The sequence below is a fragment of the Macaca thibetana genome, chromosome 14, assembly GCF_024542745.1.
Source record: "Macaca thibetana thibetana isolate TM-01 chromosome 14, ASM2454274v1, whole genome shotgun sequence".
NCBI lineage: Eukaryota > Metazoa > Chordata > Mammalia > Primates > Cercopithecidae > Macaca > Macaca thibetana.
The window spans coordinates 63,100,519-63,121,260 of NC_065591.1; the positions used below are offsets into that span (position 1 = coordinate 63,100,519).

General features: G+C 43.0%; 2 protein-coding genes across 5 annotated transcripts in view; one reads left to right on the forward strand and one right to left on the reverse strand.

The window, feature by feature from the left end:
- Positions 1-20,742, forward strand: part of RHOG (ras homolog family member G) — a 1,041,648-nt gene that overhangs the window by 955,434 nt on the left and 65,472 nt on the right. The gene's annotated exons all lie outside the window — the stretch shown is intronic.
- The window catches only part of STIM1 (stromal interaction molecule 1), a 217,224-nt gene that overhangs the window by 162,939 nt on the left and 33,543 nt on the right, over positions 1-20,742 (reverse strand). The gene's annotated exons all lie outside the window — the stretch shown is intronic.

A 20,742-nucleotide genomic window follows, 5' to 3' on the forward strand; every position in this document is an offset into this window, starting at 1 on the left:
AAAAAAAATGAAGTTTTCTGATGCATGTTGCAACATAGATGGAATTGAAAAAATTATGCTAAGTGAAATAAGCCAGACATAAAAAGACAAACATTATATGATTCCACTTAAATGAAATATCTAGAATAGGCAAATTCATGAAGACAAAAAGTAGACTGGAAGTTAACAAAGGCAAACAGGAGGGAGGAATGGGGAGTTATTGCTTAGTAAGTACAGAGTTTCTGTTTGGGATGATGAAAAAAATTTTTAAATAGTGGTAAAAGGTGCACAATACTGTGAGTGTAATTACTGCAATTAAATTGTATACTTATCAATGAATAAAATGACAAAATTTGCTTACATATATTTTACCACCAAAAAAAGATAATAAAAAAAGAAATAAAATACCAACACATTGCAATGTAGATTAAGCTCCAAAATATTATTCTAAGAAGCCAGATACAAAAGGTCACATATAGTATGATTTCATTTATACGAAATATCCAAAATAGGTAAATCCTATTGGTGGCTGCCAGTGGGAGCGGAAAATAAGAAGAAACTGCTTAATAGGTAAGGGGTTTTCCTTTGGAATGACATAAATGTTTTGGTGCTAGATAGAAGTGGTAGCTGTACAACATTCTGAATGTACTAAATGCTACTCAATTGTTTAATTCGAAATGGTTAATGTTATATGAATTTCACCTCAATAAAATTTGTTTAAGTATATGAGAGAGTTCAGGGAATCATCCAGGCATCAAGAATTAAGGCTTAGAAGTAAGGCAAGGCAAGAAACAGTCAGGAACCCAGTGTATGGTGTGACTAAGAGATACCCATGAACAGCCCAAGAAGCAACTTATACTGGGCACAGTGGTTGACTCCTTTAACCCCAGCACTTTGAAAGGCTGAAGCGGGAGGGTAACTTGAGCCCAAGAGTTCAAGACTGGCCTGGGTAACATCATGAGACCTCATTTCTAGAAAAAAAAAATAGCCAGGCATGCTAATGCACATCTGTGGTCCCAGCTACTCAGGAGGCTGAGGTAGGAGGATCACTTGAGTCCCAGGGATCAAGGCTGCAGTGAGTGGTGATGACACCACTGCACTGCAGCCTGGGCGACAGCAAGATCCTGACTTAAGAGAAAAAAAAAAGCAACTTGATACTGCAGCAATTTGATGCCTCATTGTACTGGTCAGGATACAGATAAAGCTGCTGTAACTAAGAGACCCTCAAATATAGTGGATTAAACAAAAAGTTTATTTCTCTCTCATAATAGTTAAGCAGTGAGCAGTCTCAAATGAGAGTGAACTCTGCCATTCTCACTCAAAATGAGGCTTCCATCTCTGGGATCAAAAAAGGTGCTGTAGATCTCACCATATTCCAGCTAGCAGGAAGAGAAAAAGGAAAAGAGAAGCACCACATATTGTTCTTAAGTACATAATATAGAAGTGGTACACATAACATTTCCACTTGGATCCCCACTGGATAGAACTAACACATGTGGCCACACTTAGTTGCAAAGGAAGCTGAGCAGCTATGCATTCTGCTAAAACTCAGGTGTTCTAGCATTAAAGAAAGAATGAGAGAGCCCACATTGGCAAAGACATCTAAGAATCTCTTTCATTTTACCTCAGTTTTTTTAATATTTTGTCTTATTAAACAATTTGGCCACACATGGTGGGGCTCATGCCTGTAATTCCAACAGTTTGGGAGGCCAAGGCGGGTGGATCCCTTGAGGTCAGGAGTTCAAGAACAGCCTGGCCAACATGGCGAAACCCCATCTCTACTAAAAATACAAAAAATTAGTTGGACGTCGTGGCGGGTACCTGAATCCCAACTACTTGGGAGGCTGAGGTAGGAGAATCGCTTGAACCTGGGAGGCAGAGGTTGCAGTGAGCCAAGATCGCACCATTGCACTACAGCCTGGGCAACAAGAGTGAAACTCTGTCTCTAAAAAAAAAAATTTATTCCCAAGCCCAGCTAACACTGAAGTTTGCAGTTATTGTTCAGTGAAACCTGCTGGCTGGCTTGGAAAAAAAGAAAGGGAGAAGAGAGGGGAAGAGAGGAGAGGGGAGGGGAGGGGAAGGGAGGGAAGAAGGGAGAGGAGGAGAGGGGAAGGGAGGGGAGAGAAGGGAGGGGAGAAGGGAGGGGAGAAGTGTAGGGAGAAGGGAAGGGAGAAGGGAAGGGAAATGGGAAGGGAGAAAGGAAGGGAAGGACAGTTATAGATAGATACCCCCAGTTAGCCTCACTAGACTGAACAGTACCAACAAAGCCTACTTATTTAACTTTTGTGACCAGTATTTATGGTGGAAATAAAAGTTGCTCTAAAAAACAAATTAGTAAGTGCTATCTCTGTGCAATACTAGGCCAAGTAGTATAGAAAAACAACAACAACAACAACAAAGCAGTGTTTCTGTCTTTAAAAACTTCCAGACTTGTGTGGTAATCACATACAAAGCAACCACAATGCAGCAAGATAGCTGAGGCATATAAAGTATGATAGGAGAATAACAGTAGAATAGACTGCCAACCTACAGGCAAAGAGGACAGAGAAAGCTTAAAAAGTGGTGACACTGGAGCTATGTACTAAAAGATGAGGAGTTTACTAGATAGAAAAGAGTAAGCAAGCCAGGGGTGGTGACTCACACCCAACACTGTGGGAGGTCAAGACAGGAGGATCACTTGATCCCAGGAGTTTGAGACCAGCTTGAGCAACAGAAGGAGACCCCATCTCTACAAAAAAATTTTAAAGTTAGCTGGGCATGGTGGTACATGCCTGTAGTCACAGCTACTCAAGAGGGTTAGATAGGAGGATCACTCGAGCTCAAGAGGTTGAGCTCTGCAGCCTGGGCAACAGAGTGAGACCCTGTCTCAAAAAAAAAAAAAAAAATTTAAAAAGATGGTAAGGAAGCATTCCAAGCAAAATGGAAAACATGAATAAAAGCATAGAAAAATGTTTGCTGAAAAGACAATATGCAGAACCCAGATCACAGAATGCTAGGAACACCAGATTGAGAAGCTTGGATTTTAGAATCTCTGAGAAATAGGAAAGCAATAGACTTCTGAGCAGCGGTGGGCCACAGTTAGATTGACTTGTTAGAAAGATTCTGGCAGCCAAGTGGAAGGATGGACAAGGAGACATGCTTTGGAGTCTCATCCTTGCTACTATGCCTAGTCCTATCCTTATCTCCCCAATGCTACCACTAATAAGCCAAGTCCTTACAGAAGGAAGGCAAATCCAGGACAAATCCCACAGACTCAGGCAGGATCAGATTTGTAGATTTGTTAGTTTGTTTTCTGTTTTTTGTTTGTTTGTTTGTCTCGCTGTGTCACCCAGGCTGGAGTGCAATGGTGCAATCTCAACTCACTGCATTCTCCGCCTCCCGGGTTCAAGCGATTCTCCTGCCTCAACCTCCTCAGTAGCTGGGATTATAGGCAGGCGCCACCATGCCCACCTAATTTTTTTTCTTGTTTTTTTTTTTTTTTTTTTTTTTTTTGTTGTTGTTGTTTTGTATTTTTAGTAGAGATGGGGGTTTTACCATGTTGCCAGGCTGGTCTCGAACTCCTGACCTTGTGACCCACCGGCCTCAGCCTCCCAAAGTGCTGGGATTACAGGCATGAGCCACCGCGTCCGGCCTGTTTTTAGTTTTAATCTGTCTTTTATTGAGGTGAAATTCACATAACATTCACCATTTTTAAGTGAACAATTCAGTGGCATTTAGTACATTTACAGTGTTGTGCATCCACAGAGGTTTTCAGTTCTACATTTTTTTTTTTTTAAGAGACAGGGTGTCATATGTTGCCTAGGCTGGCCTTGAACTCCTGAACTCAAGCAATCTTCCCACCTCAGCCTCCTGAGTAGCTGGGACTGCAAGCATGTGCCACCATGCCCAGCTGGACCTTAGGTTTCGATGAGGTCCAGGAAAGCCTCTGCTGACTTCACTCAGATCAGGCTTCATACAGTCCTCTGGCATCTCTGCTCAGATGGATATGCCAGATACTTTTGGCTTTCAACAAACATCTGCCTAGAGTCCCTAGACTGCCATGCTATTTTCTAACCTTTCCTGACCTCAGCTCCCCTAGGAACACAGGTCATTATGACCAGGAGGAAATTTGACCATGTCTATCCCTTATTTTAAATTTTTCAGTGGTTCTGAATTGCCCAAAGAATAAAGTCTCAAATCCTTAACAGATAGACAAGGTTCTCTATAATCTGGCATCTGCTTGTTTCCCTAGCCTTATCTCCTAAACATGTTGCCCTAAAATTCTTCCCTCTCATTATGCTTCCCTTCCTACTCATGGCTGCTCAAACATATTTTTTTTCTTTCACCCTGGAAATGACTTTGTCACCTCATACACATTTCCCACAGACTTATCTCACCCTAGGGAAAGTTCTCATATCTTCATTATTTCCTGGGAACAGCTCTGATTCCAGTCTCATTCACTGTGGGTGCTACTGTAATCCATGCCTCATTATTCATTCTTCTTTACATATGTTATTGACCATATAATACCACAAGATGACTTTTTTCCCACCTCCTACTATTCTACTTCTGTCATATTACTGAGAATAACCTTACCGAATACATCTGCTTCTGTTCCCTCTGCCTGAGTCTCTCATAAGCCCAGGACTTCACCAGTCCCCTCACTCCAAAGTTACTGGTACCTGGGACTTATGAGGGAGATATATTATACCCACACAGAGATATATTATACCCATACCCCCAGTCAGCCGGGGAGTTGGAGCCAGATCTTATTCTCTCTCACCTTCTTTCTGACAGAATTCTTGAAATGACAAAGCTCTATTAGGACAGCACTTGAACCCACCCTCATTTTACCATGGAGATATCACTGACCCCAGTTTCATCTTACTTTGAGATCAGCTCTGGTCTTGGCCTCCCCAATCACCATACCAAAGAGAAAATCATACCCCAGTATACCTTGGGAATGAATGATTTGCACTCTGGCCTTGGCTGGCACTCAACTAAGGAAAGAAAAGTGACATGAAGCAACTGGCCCAAAGTAACACTAATACTATCCCAAACTAGGGAAAGAAGGTCTCTCTCTGGGGTGGTAAGGGAGAAAAACTTCCAAATCATCATAAAACCCCCCTCACTTTCTGTGTATGCAAGCCGAATATGTGTCAAATGGTGCACAGGAAGAACTCACACAAAGGCCTTTTTCCAGGTGTATTTTAGGCTTCCAGGTATATCACAGTCACAAATACCAGTTTGCTCCCTTACAAACTCCATTCAGCAGCAAAGCAACAATATTTATAAGTCATTCTTTCTATAACATTTTATTTGAGCTTGACAATGTATTAAGCAGAATAAACCTAGGCTTTAAACTTTCTAGCCACGCAATCTTGGCAAATAACTTTCTTTTCTTTTTCTTTTTTTTTTTTTTTTTTTTTTTGAGAGAGTCTCGCTTTGTGGTCCAGGCTGGAGTGCATTGGCGCGATCTCTGCAAGCTCCACCTCCCGGATTCACGCCATTCTCCTGCCTCCTGCCCAGTAGCTGGGACTACAGGCGCCCGCCACTAGGCCCAGCTAATTTTTTGTGTTTTTAGTAGAGACGGGGTTTCACCGTGTTAGCCAGGATGGTCTCGATTTCCTGACCTCGTGATCCGCCCACCTCGGCCTCCCAAAGTGCTGGGATTACAGGCGTGAGCCACCGCGCCCGGCCAGCAAATAACTTTCCCCATTCATAAAATGGGAATAATAGTAGTATCCTGCAAGACTGTTGTGCAGAAAAGTAAACAAATATATATAAAGCATCTAGAAATATACCAGGCCCAAAAAGGTTTTTCAATCATTCATTCAATCAACAAATATTTACTAAGTATATGCTATGTGCCAGTCAGTATTTTAGCATTGAGGATTTCGCCATTAACAAAAACCCCTGCTCTTGTGGAACTAACGCGGGGGGGGCAGGGGGCGGATGGTGAAAGGCCTGACCAATAAATATGCCAGATGGTGATAAATGCTGTGATGAAAAATAGAGAAAAGGGTTGTAGTGTGCGGTGGGGGAGGGATTGCTTTTTTTTCTGCTTTTTTTTTTTTTCTGAGACGGAGTCTGGCTCTGCCGCCCAGGCTTGAGATGCAGGGGTGCGATCTCAGCTCACTGCAAGCTCCGCCTCCCTGGTTCACGCCATTCTCTTGCCTCAGCTGGGACTACAGGCGCCCGCCACCATGCCGGCTAATTTTTGTATTTTTAGTAGAGACGGGGTTTCACCATGTTGGCCAGGATGGTCTCGATCTCCTGACCTCGTGATCTGCCCGCCTCGGCCTCCCAAAGTGCTGGGATTACAGGCATGAGCCACTGCCCCCGGCCTAGATTGCTATTTTTAAATAGAATGATTGGATAAGGCCTCACTGAGTTGACATTTAACCAAAAGATCTGAAGGAAATAAGTCATGAGCCATGCAGAAAGTTAGGAAAAGAAGGAAGAACCAATGCAAAGGTCCTGAGGCAAGAGTATGTCTGTCTCTATTGTTCAAAGAATGGTAAGAAAGCCAATGGGGCAGGGTCAGCAGGTAGAGAGGAAATGAGGCTAAGACAGGTAACTGGGAGCCAAGTCACATGTGATCTTGTGGGCCACTCTAAGGACTTTGGCTTTTTCCCTGAGAGATATGTAAAGCCACTGAACAATTTTGAACAGAAGAGTTAAATGATTTGGATTTACGTTTTGAAAGGATCACTCTGGCTTCCTGTTTAGAATAAACTGTAGACAGGCAAGGGCAAAAGCAGGGCAACCAGTTAGGCTATTATTTCACCAGGCAAGAGACGATGGTAACTTGGATCAGGGTGGTAAGTGCAGAGGTAATGAAAAGTATCTGATTTTTGGATTTGAATTTTAAAGGTAGAACCAACAGGATATGCTGACAGATTCCATGTAAGTGAAATGTTGTTAAATTTTAAATGCCTATTAGATATCTAAAATGTTAATTAAGAGGTTAGATATACAAGTCTAAAATTCAGGGAGAAATCTAAGCTGGAAACACAAATTTGAGTTGTCAATAAATAGATGATAGTTAAAATTATATAAATGGACTTTTAATGCCATGAGATATTCAATAAACAAAGTTCCCAGTGAATAGTAACTGCCATTATAACCCCTTTTTATTCTTTTTTTTTCCCCAGCTTCCCAAGCTTATAAACCTCTTTTTATTCTTAAGGTATTAGAGATACTTGCCAGGTATGAGAGATACTTGCCAACTTCTAAACTTCAGTGCCCAACCTCTAACCGTGTCCCCACCCCTCAAGAAAAATTTGATTTTCTGATCTTGTATCTTTCTTTACTGTCATCCTTCTTTTCAAATTTGCAATTAAAACATCAGATAAGTGAAGGCACGCTGGTGTTAAGTGGTAAAGGTACCAATTTTAGAGTTAGATTTGGTTTGAATCTTCTCTCTCTCAGCCATTTACTAGTTCTGTGACCTTTTAGCCTCAATTTTCTTACCTATACAATGGGACTAATAGTACTTATCTTAAAGGGTTGTTATCTTATGGATGGTAAGACACCTACTTATTGCTTTGTTCAACAAAAACTTACTGAGCATCCATTACATGCCTAGCACTGTGTCCAGCATTAGAGCTACAGCAGTGAATAGGCACTGGTACTGTCCTCATGGAGCTTATAGCCTAAGGGACCATAGTATTTCTAAAGCACCTAGATAAAATTTAAATTGTTTTAAATCATCTAAATAAAATAAATATGTAAAGAACCTCACACAATGCCTAGCAAATAGTAGGTGCTAAGTGACAGTATATATTATTTTATAATTAAAACATAAGCCCTCACAGAACAACATGCTTTAGAATTGGCAAATTTTTGGAAATCAAAAGGTCCAATTATCTCATTTAATAGAAGAGCGGATTAACTAGCTTCATAATAAACTTATTCAGGACACCTATTCAGTCAGGGCATGTGCCAGTTGCTCAAGATACAAGGATGAGTAAAACACAGTCCCTACCTTACATCAAGTAAATATGCAAAGGGAGAATGACTCGCCTGAGGTAACCTAGTTCATCACTTAGACTGGAAATCGTGTCTTCTAATTCTCAGTGTTTTGCTCTTTCCACTGAATCAAAATTATTCAACTCAAATAAAAATATTTAGGAAGAAGCCTACCACTGTGCCAAAGAGAGTGCCATCCTACAGCTCAGCAATTCCTCATGAGTAGCTTGTCAAAAAGGGTAAGCCCCTCTGGGTTTGGAGGCTGATTCCTTTTTTCCTCTATAACAGTCCATAGCACACAGCACCTAGGGCCTCAGAGGCCCTGGTAAGAAGTTACAGAAAGATGCAGAAAAATAGAGTAAGAGCCTGAAACCACCAGAGCCACTGGCTAAGTAAAGAAAAAATAGAGCAAGGCCAGACCAAGACCCTCCTCCCTCATTAAGAGGGAGATTAGGTCATGTTCCCTCCGGGCTAGCACTAGCTCCAGAACTCTACCTTTGTCCCTTTAGGCCACTCACCCTGCCCACTGCAAGGGCCCTCTTTAGAGTTTCAACACTGAGCTCCATTTAATGGAAAAAAATAGCACTGGGAAGCGGAAAGAATACATCATGGAGTTCCAAAAACCTGGCTGAAACTGGCTCCACCACTAACGAGCTGAATGTTTCTTAACTCATCTGTTTCTGCATTTGGAAAACAGTGACAATACTCACTTCTGGGAACTGTGGTGAGCATCAGAGATGTGTCTAATGTATCTAGGAAAATGCCTGGCATGCAGCGGTTACTCAATAAATGGTGCTATGATTACTTATGAATGACAAGGTATCCCTTGTCTGTCCCATGCTCTAGTGACTGCAGGCTTCAGCAGAGCAGCACAGTTTAAGACTCCCACAATAATATGGAGTATTCAGAGAGATGTGGTACCTTCACTGGCTACATTTCTCAAGCTCTTCTCCCCTCAACCTATACCAGCTCAGGTCTCCACTCCACCCCTCCACCTTTTAAAAAAATAAAATCTTTGAACCTGTCTCCTCTGCTGCCTCTTCAAAATACCACCCTCTTTCCTTCCTTCCCTCGCAACTATATTTCTCAAAAAAGTCTTTTGTTCTACATGTTCACCTCATACTCACTCCCTAAGCCACAGCAGTCTAGCTTCCATCCCCACCCCTCCACTGAAACTGCTGTCACCATGGTCACCAATGACTCAGTAGCCTCATTTCAGGCTCACCCTACTTGTTCTCTGCTGCAATAGACACTATTGCTTTCTTTCAGAAACTCTTCTCATTCCTGGCTTCCCAGACAATATTTTCTCTTACCTCTCTGATTGCCCCTCCTCAGGCTCCCTCCCTAACTTTTCTGTGTACACATATCAGAGTTCCTCTGTGCTCTATCCTCAACCCCCTTTCTTTCCCCATTTTATAAATTTTACTCAGGTGATCTCATCTACTTCTACAGTCTCCACTATTTCTTAGAGGTCATGATTCCAAAGGCTATTCCTACCTCTCTCAAGAACTCCAAAACTCATGTCTTCTCCCCCAACTACCAGATATTTTCTCATGGATATCACCCATAATCATCTCAAAACCAACATTAACTTCCCCAGCTCTCTCTCTTGTATTCCATGTGCTAACAGCATCACAGTAATGCCCGGTCACCTAACACTGCCTCCTTCATCCTTCTGTCACACAATTTAAATCAACCCCCATGACCACTACCGTTGTTTCAGCTTCATCATCTGCTACTGCAACTCTTCTGGCTGCCTTCTCTGCCTCTAGTTCTAATCTATCCATTCTAAGCACAGGCATATAAGAGGTCTTCCTGTAAAAACACTCTGGTCACGTCACAGCCATCTTAAATATCGACAGTAAATCTCAGCTCCAAAGGGATTTAAGCTCTTTACCATAAAATACAAAGTCATTCAGGATCTGGCCCTTCGCACACACCCAGCTTCATCTCGTGCCACTCCCTCCAAGTAGTCCAACACTCCAGTTCAGGGAACAACTCGTCATTCACTGAATATGCCATGCACTTTCACAGTCACACTGCCCAGAATACACTCCAGGGCACTCTGGCACAACCCTGGTCATCCTTAGAGGGTAGCATCTTTGATCTTGCTAAGTATTTAGACCCTCCTCCCTTTCTTTCCCACTACTTTTTTTTTTTTTTTTTTTTTTTGAGACGGAGTCTCACTCTGTCACCCAGGCTGGAGTACAGTGGAGTGATCTCGGCTCACTGCAACCTCTGCCTCCTGGGTTCAAGCAATTCTCCTGCCTCAGCCTCCTGAGTAGCTGAGATTACAGGCACGCACCACCACGCCCAGCTAATTTTTGTATTTGTAGTAGAAATGGGGTTTCACCATGTTGGTCAGGCTGGTCTCGAACTGCTGATCTCGTGATCCACCCGCCTCGGCCTCCCAAAGTGCTGGGATTACAGGCGTGAGCGACCACGCCCAGCTTTTCCCAGTACATTTTCTACGTACCTCTATTGTAGCACTTGTGACACCATATAGAGTGCACTTGTTTATGGGTGTCTTCAGTAACCTGCAGGTTGTTCATGGACACAGACTATGTCTTTCACATCTCTGCACCCCAGCCCACTTGCCCAGCCTCTCAAAATAAGCAACCAGACTATCAGTCCTAACAGGGGATACTCCCCCTATAGCAGGAGAGCAAATTCTAATGACAACAGGAAATCTCAATAGGTTCAACTTCCCTCTTGCAAATGCTTCCAGATGGACTGACCCCACAAGAGCTATTTCCTACCTGATTCCTGGGACCCCTATGCCTGGCACAGCCTGTTCAATAGAAAGAGGAGAGCTTCCTTAAGATTAAAATTATTTGGAAAATGATTTCTAAAATGGGCTGAGCTGATAGATAGGACTGCCAACTGCCAGAGCCATCTCAGGAAGTAATTTGTGAAATAACTCCAAGACCTTTATACATTTTCCAAAGCAACTGGAATGGTTGCTACAACACCCTGTGGCAGGTCTTCCTGCCTTCAATCAAACCTTGGGAAATTGCCCTGCATCACAATACTTACAAACAATTGCTTCACTAGGCAGAAATCTATAAGGACTTCTCACTGCTTAAAACTGTATACCACAGTGATTAGGAACAAGGACACTAAAAACATAGTACCTGAGCCTGAATCCTACCTCTACCACTTATTAGCCATGTGAGTTTGGGCAAATCATTTAAGTTCTCTAGGCCTCAGTTTTCCCATCTTTAAAACAATAAAATAATAGTACCTACTCTCATAGGGTTGGTACAAAGATTAAATAAGCTAATCTAAATAAACTACTAATAAAAATTAAGCTTAGCATTAAAAATGCAAAGAATAGTACCTGGCACATGGTAAGAACTTAACAAATTATATATAAACATATTCAGATTCCAGGTCCCTCTGTCATTCATAGCCTGAGATGTGAAACGTTGCCCTGTCCCATTTCACATTCCATAATCCACCAGCTCCCAGTCCTTTTAACTTCTGACGATCATTTATGATCCTTTGCCTCTATCCACAACACCAACTGCAATCTGCCCAGCTCCTCCCTCTGGCAATGCTACCTTCAGCTGGCCAGAAATTAACGCCTTTAGCAGAGTCTCACAGGTGGTGTCGTGCCTAAGAGCAGTACAGGATACCACCTTCTCCTGAGCATTCTATTCCCTATGCCAGGGGTCCCCAACCCCCAGGCTGCAGATCGTACCAGTCGGTGGCTTGTTAGGAACTAGGCCACACAGCAGGAGGTGAACGGCAGGCAAGCGAACATTACTGCCTGAGCTCCGCCTCCCGTCATATCAGTGGCAGCATTAGGTTCTCACAGGAGCGCAAAGCCTACTGTGAACTGCACATGCGAGGAATCTAGGTTGCATGCTCCTTATGAGAATCTAATGCCTGATGATCTGAAGTGAAACAGTTTCAACCCAAAATCATCCCCACCCCCCACCCTGGTCTGTGGAAAAATTGTCTTGCATGAAACCGATCCCTGGTGCCAAAAAGGTTGGGGATCGCTGCTCTCTGCTCACTCCTATCTTCACTTAGGTCATTTTCACAATCTAAATGCCTCCCTGAGCTTCTGCAGTATATAAACTTAAACAGTTTTAGGAATTAGTTAAGTCACACCATCCCAGGAAGCCACAGTAACTCATAAAAATATCTGCCTTCCCTTAACCTCTGAAGTCCCAATTTGTAACTTACATTTCCACACTCATAGATAATCATCTCTATTAGATTAAGTTCCATGAGGCAAGGCCGGGCGCGGTGGCTCAAGCCTGTAATCCCAGCACTTTGGGAGGCCGAGACGGATGGATCACGAGGTCAGGAGATTGAGACCATCCTGGCTAACACGGTGAAACCCCGTCTCTACTAAAAAATACGAAAAACTAGCCGGGCGAGGTGGCGGGCGCCTGTAGTCCCAGCTACTCCGGAGGCTGAGGCAGGAGAATGGCGTAAACCCGGGAGGCGGAGCTTGCAGTGAGCTGAGATCCGGCCACTGCACTCCAGCCTGGGCGACAGAGCCAGACTCCGTCTCAAAAAAAAAAAAAAAAAAAAAAAAAAAAGTTCCATGAGGCAGTGCCTGGTTTTCCATCACTACATCCCCATTACCCCAGAACAATAAATGTTTAAGAGTCGTTGGGGGTCAGCCACAGTGGCTCATGCCTGTAATCCCAGCACTTTGCGGGGCTGAGGCAGGAAGACTGCTTGAGCTCACAAGTTCGAGACCAGCCTGAGCAATATGGTGAAACCCCATCTCTACAAAAAAATACAAAAATTAGCTGGGCATCATGGCACGTGCCTGTAGTTCCAGTTTCTCAGGATGCTGGAGCCTGGGGCAGGAGGATCACCTGAGCCCAGGAAGTCAAGGGTGCAGTGAGCTGTGACTACACTGCTGGAGTGTACTCCAACCTGGGCAACAGAGAGAGACGCTGTCTCAAAAGAAAAAATGAAGAAGGCTTAGGCAAACAATAAAAGCTCAGTTAGCTAAATCTCCTACCACTGAATCTGAGACATAACTAGAGACTGGTGGATTAACCAAGATCTCTAGCTTTCTACAACAACAACATGGAGAAAACTATATTAGCAATCTCATAGAGCTGTTGTGAACATAAAGATGTAATCTATGTCGAACACTTAGGAGATTTTCTGACACATAAGCTCTCATTAAGTATTTCATTTTCTCTTTGAAAAGGAGTCATGGAGGTACCTTGTCAACTAAAGGACAGCTGGCCATACTACTTCTCCAAGTCACGCTAATAGAAAAGCAGGGGGCCACACTGTGTTCATTTACCTAATTGTGTTCTGTGGAACACTGGTATCTAACAAAATGCCAATAGGTGGTTTTTGAGGATAAAAAAAGATTAGATGTTCAGAAAAACGTAGGAAACCCTGCATACCTTTCCTTATCATATTAAAGTCCCCTAGCTTTTCCTAACTTGATCTCAAAGGTCTTTTACTGAGTAATACTAATAATGCCATTTCCTGTGATACTGACATTCTGAAGAACACTTATTTATTTTTTTGAGTCTCACTCTGTCACCCAGGCTGGAGTGCAGTGGTGTGACCACAGCCTCTGCCTCCTGGGTTCAAGCAATTCTCCTGCCTCAACCTCCCGAGTAGCTGGGATTACAGGTGCACACCACCATGTCCAGCTAATTTTTGTATTTTTAATAGACACAAGGTTTTGCCATGTTGGCCAGGCTGGTCTTGAACTCCTGACCTCAAGTAATCCAACTGCCTCGTCCTCCCAAAGTGGTGGGATTACAGGTGTGAGCCACGGTGCCTAGCCAGAACACTTATTATATCTTAAAACAATGCATTGGGCCAGCCACAGTGGCTCATGCTTGTAATCCCAACACTTTGGGAAGCCAAGGTGGGAAGACTGCTTGAGTCCAGGAGTTCAAGATCAGCTTAGGCAACATAGTGAGAACCCATCTCTACAAAAAATAAAAATATTAGCCAGGCATGGTGGGGTGTGCCTATAGTCCCAGATACTTGGGAGGCTAAGGTGGGAGGATCATTTGCGCCCAGGAGGCTACAGTGATCGCATCCCTGCACTCTAGCCTGGGCAACAGAGGGAAAGACCCTGTCTCCAAAAAACAAACAAACAAACAGCATTGTACAAATATATAAAGGTACTGCTATTCCACAGTTACCCAGAATAGACAGGACTCTAAAGTAGTAGAGAATACCTGGACTACTAAAATTACATTATCTTCTCCATCACAATAAACCTGGAGGAAGAGAAGAGAAATAGACCAGTATTTCAAGAGGCCAGCTTTCAGTCAATCCAATGAAGAGTCAGCAAAGGAAAGAGAAGCTTTTATCAGGTAGTATTTTCAGCAACTCACCAGAGCTGGCTTTAAAAGGGAACTCAAGCCAGATTTGGTTGCCATGAGATACAAAGTAACTTGACAGCTGCCCTCCTGGAAACAGTTAACTTAGTAACTTTTACTTTGACAGAATCTTGGGCGTGAAAGAAATATTTTGAAATCATTCTAGACAAAACCTCTACTTTATTGACAATAACAGGCCCTAAGAGAGCCTACCTAGCTTCATTTGTCCCCACTTGAGCAGGACATGGGAAAAAAACAGATTAGACAGTGATAATTATAATGGTTAACACTTAATGAGAGCTTACTACGTGTCAAGCAAGTTGCTAGATATTCAACATAGATTATCTCATCTTAATCTTCGCACAGTTCTATGAGATTGATTTTATAATAATTTACATGTTATAGATGAGGAAGCAGGCTCAGAGAGATTAAGTAACTTGCCCAAAGCACTACAGCTAGCATATAGTATTACAGTGATGAGACCCAGGCAAGCTGACCCCAAGGGCCCATGCTCATTATTGCTAGAGAAACTAAGGTACCAACTTTTCTGAGAAGCCTTCTCTGACAATTTCCCCCACCACCAATTATTAGGGTTGCCCCCTAAGCTCCCATTGCCCCATGTCTCTATCTATCCCTATACACTATTGTCTCTGTCATAGCAGTATCACCAAATTACGTACTCCATGAGGGAAGAAATTACTAAATCTTATGCTTCCTTGCATCCCTTGTGACACTACCTAGTGTTGCATCGGCAGCTCAATCAAGATGTTTCAGAATAAACAACTATCAAGGAATATAGTATAATGATGAAAACACATGGGTTCTGAAGTCAAATAGACTTAGATCTGAATCCAGGTTCAGCCACTTCTTAGCTCTGTGATCGTGAGTAAGTCAACCACTCTGAAGCTCAGCTTCCCTAACATTAAAATAGAGATTAAAAAATAAATTACCACAAAATGTGAGAAAACTAAACTAAGCACCTTACACATTGCCTAGTACATAAAATAATTGTATTTACCATTCTCCTCCTTTCCCCTTGTCCCACATATAACGATAGAGAGAGTACTATTTCAGCCGAGTGCCGTGGCTCACGGCTGTAATCCCAGCACTTTGGGAGGCCGAGACGGGCGGATCATGAGGTCAAGAGATTGAGACCATCCTGGCTAACATGGTGAAACCCCGTCTCTACTAAAAATACAAAAAATTAGCCGGGTGTGGTGGTGGGTGCCTGTAGTCCCAGCTACTCGGGAGGCTGAGGCAGGAGAATGGCGTGAACCTGGGAGGCGGAGCTTGCAGAGAGCCGAGATCGCGCCACTGCATTCCAGCCTGGGAGAAAAGGGAGTGAGACTCCATCTCGAAAGAAAGAAAAAGAGAAGGAAAAGAAAGAAAGAGCGCTATTCCAGGAACCCAGAGTCGAATTAGCTATACAAACTTGGTTAAGTGCATCTCCTTTCTGAGCTTTAATTTCTTCATTTACAACTCACAGGACGGTTGGTTTGAAATTTAAAAAAATGTGGATAAGTGACCCAAAAGTACTACACAGATGGAAGGAATTTTTGTCATTCCACCTATCCAGCTTTTAAAATCAGCCCTGAACCACACTGCATAGAAATATCTTGAAGCTCAAGGAAGAAGACCAATCTCTTGGAGGTTTAAAGGCTATAAAGGGAAGGAGTATTTGCACTGTCACTAGGAGAATGAGCCAGTCCCACCAAGAAGCTGAGATACTGCCAAGTGGCTTTGCTCCAGGAGTCCCTAACTAATTAAGGCCTTGCTCCCCTGCCCTGTTTGCCTGTGACCTCCACAAAGGCTAGAGAACACCAAGTGCTCCACAGCAGCTCTTCTCTTGGCCAGAGTGACATACGGTATTGCTGGCCAAGGATCAGCCAAAGCTATTGCTAAGAGCTTCCTGCCCTTGGCCTTCCTTAGAACAGGGTCGGCCAGGCACAGTGGCTCACGCCCATAATCCCAGCACTTTGGAAGGCCGAAGCGGGTGGATCACCTGAAGTCAGGAGTTTGAGACCAGCCTGGCCAACATGGCGAAACCCTGTTCCTACTTCAAAAAAAAACAAACAAAAAAAAATGAGCCAGGCATGGTAGCACGTGCCTGTAATCCCAGATACTTGGGAGGCTGAGACAGGAGAATTGCTTGAACCCGGAAGGCAAAGGTGGCAATGAGCCGAGATCATGCCACTGCACTCCAGCCTGGGCAACCAATCGAGACCCTGTCTCAAAAAAAAAAAAAAAACACAGTCAAAAACAAGGTGCCCTTCATTCTTTGTCATGATTCCTAGGAATCAGCCCTAAACACAGCTACCAGGACCCTGGGCCTGGAACATGTCGGATGTGACTCAAGTAAAGCCTGACCAGCCAGGTCCTTTGGACAACTGAAAGAGACCCTGTAGGCTGTGGAATAAGGGGTAAGGAAAAGGGACCCATGCTCTGCTAAGAGCGTCTAGTCTTTGATGGTCCCAAGGTCACTTTTTGGGCTCTTTTTCAGGCTGCATAGGCCCCAGGGACTTAACCACTTCCTTTGCTCATTAAAGCAGAACCCCCACTCCAGCCCTTGGGACTCCCTCCCCCAAGCCTGAAGCCTGGCTCTAAGGTAAGACAGTCCACCCATCTCTCCCTTCAAAAGTTAAAACATATGGGCCGTTTTTGTCGTAAGAGTTTAACTGTTGAGTTGAGAAAGAACATAAGCCAAAAACAACAAATATGAGGAAGTTAAAAAAAGTTTAAAACATATTACAAGTTAGTCACAGTCACAACCACTTCATAGTTCCTGGTTCCTGTCATAATTGGTGCTGTCAGAGAACAACTACAATACAATAGTTTTCAAGACTTACTTTTAAACAATGGAACCCTCTTTTTCAAATATAGTTCAAATTGGCCTGGCGTAGTGGCTCACACCTGTAATCCCAGCACTTTGGGAGGTGGGCAGATCACCTGAGCTACAGAGTTTAAGACCTTCCTAGGCAACATGGCAAAACCCCATCTCTATAAAAAATACAAAAGTTAGCTAGGCATGGTGGCACATGCCTGTAGTCCCAGAAAAGACTCAAGATTTAGATCAATCGACATGATGTAGACCTTATTTGGATATTGACCCCATCTCTACAAAAAATAAAAATATTAGCCAGGCGTGGTGGTACATGCCTGTAAACCCAGTTACTTGGGAAGCTGAGGCAGGAGAGTCACTTGAACCTGGGAGGCAGAAGTTGCAGTGAGCTGAGATTGCGCCACTGCACTCCAGCCTGGGCGACTGGGCTACAGAGTGAGACTTTGTCTCAAAAAAAAAAAAAAATGTTGCCCCACATTTTAACCAACCATACACCATTATCAACCATATACAAATAATATTGCTAATGAGCAAGAAAGTGGAAGTAAACATGTAGACATTCATGTATCAGGCTCTGCTACCAGTTGCTTATTTTGGCTGTGTACTTGTGTCCAAGGTCATTCACTCACTGGGTAGGTTTATGTCCTATGATGCCATCAACTGCCAGTCAAAGAACTAATCAGCATGAGCAAACTAGTGTTCACACAAAACTGGTACAATTGAAACCAAAATCAAAGACACTTTTATTGTAGATAAATGTACAATTTCCATTAGGCTTGTTAAAATACTGAAAGCAATTTAAATTCATTTATTCATTCAAAAACAAATATTTACTGAGCATCCCTGTCCATCCATGCTGGCTAGGCACCAAGGACAAAATAAATAACACCTAATAGCCTCAGGGGATTCAAACAAACATACCCCTATATTATTTTCATGGATCCCAAAGATTCTGAAGATGTTGCACCAATAAAATTGGGAGAGTGCTGGAAGGGATGACATTTTTATTCCCTTATGAACACAAACAACTTATCAAAAGGCAGCCTGTTCCACAAAGAACCTCTCAACATTACAGCCCTAGCATTTCGGGAGGACGAAGTGGGTGGATTGCGTGAGCTCAGGAGTTCAAGACCAGCCTGGGCAACATGGCAAAACCTCATCTCTATTAAAAATAAAACATAAAAGGCTTTGCAGATGCTGCCGCTACCGGGAGCCCTGTACTCTCAGACATGGTTAACCCCACCATGACATCGCCTTCGACAATGAGCCCTTGGGCCATGTCTCCTTTGAGCTATTTGCAGACAAGTTTCCAAAGACAGCAGAAAACGTTCATGCTCTGAGCACTGGAGAGAAAGGATTTGGTTATAAGGGCTCCTGCTTTCACAGAATTATTCCAAGGTTTATGTGTCAGGGTGGTGACTTCACACACCATAATGGCACTGGCAGCAAGTCCGTCTACGAGGAGAAATTTGATGATGAGAACTTCATCCTAAAGCATACAGGTCCTGGCATCTTGTCCGTGGCAAATGCTGGACCCAACACAAACAGTTCCCAGTTTTTCATCTGCACTGCCAAGACTGAGTGGTTGGATGGCAAGCCTGTGGTCTTTGGCAAGGTGAAAGAAGGCATGAATATTGTGAAGGCCACAGAGCACTTTGAGTCTAGGAATGGCAAGACCAGCAAGAAGATCACCACTGCTAACTGTGGACAACTTGACTTGTGTTTTATCTTAACCACCAGATCATTCCTTCTGTAGCTCAGGAGAGCACCCCTGCACCCCATTTGGTCGCAGTATCCTAGAATCTTTATGCTCTCGCTGCAGTTCCCTTTGGGTTCCATGTTTTCTTTGTTCCCTTCCATGCCTAGCTGGATTGTAGAGTTAAGTTTATGATTATGAAATAAAAACTAAATAACAAAAATAAATAAATAAAACATAAAAAATAAAAACAAAGTACAGCCCTACTGTGGAGATACAAGCTGCCCCACTGCTAGAAAATCAAGAAGAGATTTCTGAAATCAAGGACTTTGTCCACAATTCAACAAACATTTACTGAATTTCTGTCTTGTCCTTAGACACTCTGCTAGATCAGCAAACTGAGGCTCTCAGGCCAAATCTAGCCCAAACACCTTGTTTTTGTAAACAAAGTTTTATTAGACACAGCTACACATGTCCATTTAAATATTATCTATGGCTGTTTTCCTGTTACAACTTGCAGTATAGCCCATCAAGCCTAAAATATTTACTCTCTGGCCCTCCACAGAAAATGTTTGCTCATCTCTATGCTACACTCTAGAAAGATGCAGAAATGTATCTTGATCTAGGTGGTAGTTGCATAGATAAATACATTGGTAAAAATTCATCAAGCATTTAATTCATTTTATTGGATATATGCCATAACTCAATACTTCTTTTTTTAATGAAATAAAGAGTAATCAGTCCCTGCCTTCTAGCAATTTAAAATCTGGTAGGAGGATATCGAGTAAATAATTAAAATACAATAGTGAGCCCGCACAGTGGCTCACACCTGTAATCCTACCACTTTGGGTGGCCAAGGCGGGCAGATCACCTGAAGTCAGGAGTTTGAGAGCAGCCTGGCCAACATGGCAAAACCCTGTCTCCACTAAAAATACAAAAATTAGCCAGGTGTGGTGGCATGCGCCTGTAGTAGCCCCAGTTACTGGGGAGGCTGAGGCAGGAGAATCACTTGAACCCAGGAGGCAGAGGTTGCAGTGGGCCAAGATCGTGCCACTGCACTCCAGCCTGGGCAACAGAGCGAGACTCTGTCTCAAAAAAAAAAAATAAATAAATAAAAATAAAAATAAAAATTTTGTTTTATTTTAAAAAATAAAAGAACATAGGGTTTGGAATTAGAACATGAAATTTCTAATTAGGCTTAAGTCCTACTTGCACCAATTACTAGACACGTGACTTTAGATTCTTCATCTACAAAATGAGAATAATAACAATATCTATATCATTGGCTGCTGTGAGAATTAAATAAATATGTAATTGTACCTGACATATAAGTATTCAATATACATTTTTTATCATAATAATTAGCATTATTAACTGTCTAATTAGTGGTGGACTTTGCTGTAGCTCAGAGTTCCTGTGATTTCCTGGTAGGTCCCATGGGACCCCAACTCATATCAAAGTTGATTCTTTTACAAGTTTAGAGCTCAAGCTAGAATTGTACATAAACAGTATTTCATGGAGCTTTAGCCTTCTGGCCCAATACCTGGAGAGGTGAAAGTCCTAAGGGTGGGGTCCTATCTCACTGCTCAAAGAACGCCTTCCAGAAGCAAAATCAGGAAAGCACTACCTCTAGTTGACCTAGCTGATGATGAAAGAAGCCATACTAGAAAATACACTTAAATACAATACGCTTTGTGTGTGTGTGTGTGTGTGTGTATGTGTGTGTGTGATGGAGTCTTGCTCCGTCACCCAGGCTGGAGTACACTGGTGTGATCTCGGCTCACTGCAACCTCCATCTCCCAGATTCTTGCCTCAGACTCCTGAGTAGCTGGGATTACAGGCGTGTGCCACCATGCCTGGCCATGATATCCTTTTGAGTTTAAAATTTCAGTCAAATCTTCCCTACCAGGCTGAGAAAACTGGTTCGGTCCAAGGGACTGGCCAGG